The sequence below is a fragment of the Theropithecus gelada genome, chromosome X, assembly GCF_003255815.1.
Source record: "Theropithecus gelada isolate Dixy chromosome X, Tgel_1.0, whole genome shotgun sequence".
NCBI lineage: Eukaryota > Metazoa > Chordata > Mammalia > Primates > Cercopithecidae > Theropithecus > Theropithecus gelada.
In genome coordinates this window covers 99,736,915-99,739,353 of record NC_037689.1, presented here as the reverse complement: position 1 = coordinate 99,739,353, position 2,439 = coordinate 99,736,915, and the positions used below count along the sequence as shown (strand labels likewise).

The following is a 2,439-nucleotide window of genomic DNA, read 5'->3' as shown; positions in this document are numbered from 1 at the left end:
TTTATTTCTGCCTTCATTTCGTTATGTACCCAGTAGTCATTCAGGAGCAGGTTGTTCAGTTTCCATGTAGTTGAGCGGTTTGGATTGAGTTTCTTAGTCCTGAGTTCTAGTTTGATTGCACTGTGGTCTGAGAGACAGTTTGTTAAAAATATGGAACGCTTCACGAATTTGCGTGTCATCCTTGCGCAGGAGCCATGCTAATCTTCTCTGTATCGTTCCAATTTTAGTATATGTGCTGCCGAAGCGAGCACTAGCAATAGATTTCTTAATATCACCACATTTATATTACTGAAATAAACCAAACAAGAATTATTATTTTTAATGTAAAGTTGGATACTATTTGCTAATATTTTTATTTGAGATGTTTGCATTGTTTTTTCTAAGGAGGCCAAGTGTCCAATTTTGGAAGGTTTACTGGGAAACCATATTTATAACTTCTTCTTTAGTTATTGCTAGCTTTATAAAAAAGAATCTGGAAGCTTTATAAATTTGTGTTCTTGAATAGTTTAAATAACAGGAATTATCTTTTTCTTAAAGAACTGTTAGAGTTTTAATCTGTGAAGTGGCATGAGAAAAAACTATTCTAGCAGGGACATGCAGAGGAAAGAGACTGGAGAGAGGAAAACAATCTGAAAGTTATTGTGGGACATGCATGAAATGAATAAGGCCTGATGTAAGGATGAAGCTGTGTGAATGCTTCGGGATTAGAGGAGTGGTTATGGAAGTGAAAGACACTTCAATAAAAGAAGGAAGAAAATCTGTTAGCTGATAGGATTTGCCAGATAAACTACAGAGTTCCAAATATTTCATGAGACATACACTAAAAAATTGTTTTTTACTTGAAATTCAAATTGAACTGGTGCTCTGTATCTTTATTTGCTAAATCTGGTACCATATATGAGTGACAGAGAGGGAAGATTGTATGATCCTATGCATATTTGGATAGGTAAATGCCCTTTTTCTTAGGCAATTCCAGTGATTGTGTAACTGAAAAAATTACCATTTTGAATAATGAGAAATAAGCAGTGATGGAAAGAATGACCTTTAGTGTTCATGCATGATTTGTTTTATGAGGTTAGAGTTTATGCCTGTTTTCTTTTAGAACAGAAACAATGGTAAGGCCTTTTATGACATCATTGTGTTTATTTAAGAAAAAGTTCCTTCCTTTATTCCTGTCTTTATCTACTGAGGTAATGAAAGGATGGAAGTAAGTAAAACATACTAACATAATTTAAAGAAGTTGGGATAATTTTTTTGAGTGGTTTTGGTTACACAGAGGAAGGATTTCTTCATGGAAGGGATATTTAATACTAAAAGTTTAAGTCACTTGTCCTCCTAATTTTGTGGCTCGTTGAAGAATGATAGAAATGTGAATGAATGATACATTCTACATTCTTTTTTTTTAAAATATAGTATGGAATGCTTCACAAATTTGCATGTCATTCCTGCACAGGAGTCATGCTAATATTCTCTGCATCATTCCAATTTTAGTATATGTGCTGCCAAAGTGAACACCACTCTATATTCTTGACTGGAGTCATAGCATATTTTTTCAAAGATTAAAGATATGTTTTGAGCGACAGCTTATTTTTATAATGCTGATTAACTTTTAAACTTTTAAAATAATTTATTTTACATTAAAAGGGGAAAATTATGCAATATTCTGTATAGTACAACTGTAAATTTCTGAAATAAGGATGTGTCTGTAAAAGAAATATTTTATACTTATTAGTAGCAGCATTTCATTGGTGAGTTGAAACTATTTACTCACAACTTCTAATTGATCTTTTATTTACCTGTAACTTCTTTGTTACTCCTATCCAAGATAGAAACGTAAAGACTGAAATAGGTTTTTTATATTCAGCCTAAGTTTGTTAAATATTTAGTCCAGCTGGGCATGGGAGCTCATGCCTGTAATCCCAACACTTTGGGAGGCTAAGCGGGCAGATTGCCTGAACCCAGGAGTTCAAGACTAGCCTGGGCAACATGGCAAAACCCCGTCTCTACAAACAATAACAAAATTAGCCAAACATGGTGGTGTATTCCTGTAGGCCCAGCTCCCTGGGAGGCTGAGGTGGGAAGATGGTTTGAGCCTGGGAGGTTGAGGCTGCAGTGAGCCATGATGGCGCCATCACACTCCAGCCTGGGCAACACAGTGAGACCTCTCTTTCTCTCTCTCCTCTCTCTTGTGCTCTCTCTCTCTCTATATATATATATACACACACACACATACACACACACACACATATATACACACATAAATATTATATATATGTGTGTGTATATATATAAAATATTTAGTCTTTTCAGAATTTCATACTTAACTGAGTCACTGAAATCACTGAGCTCAAACAATTTCCATGTACTTTTTATTAACCTTTCAAGTTTCACCCAGAGAAGACTAAAAGAAGTGCTATCCGTTTAATCTGGAAATCAATT

The 2,439-nt window shown here is 34.7% G+C and overlaps 2 non-coding genes across 2 annotated transcripts; both read right to left on the bottom strand.

The window, feature by feature from the left end:
• Positions 1 to 144: 144 nt before the first annotated feature.
• Positions 145 to 251, bottom strand: LOC112616811. Its single transcript, XR_003117807.1, has one exon. It is a non-coding gene; the product is annotated as a U6 spliceosomal RNA (small nuclear RNA).
• A 1,157-nt stretch (positions 252 to 1,408) lies between these two features.
• On the bottom strand, positions 1,409 to 1,515 carry LOC112616675. The gene has a single exon (XR_003117714.1). It is a non-coding gene; the product is annotated as a U6 spliceosomal RNA (small nuclear RNA).
• Positions 1,516 to 2,439: the final 924 nt, after the last annotated feature.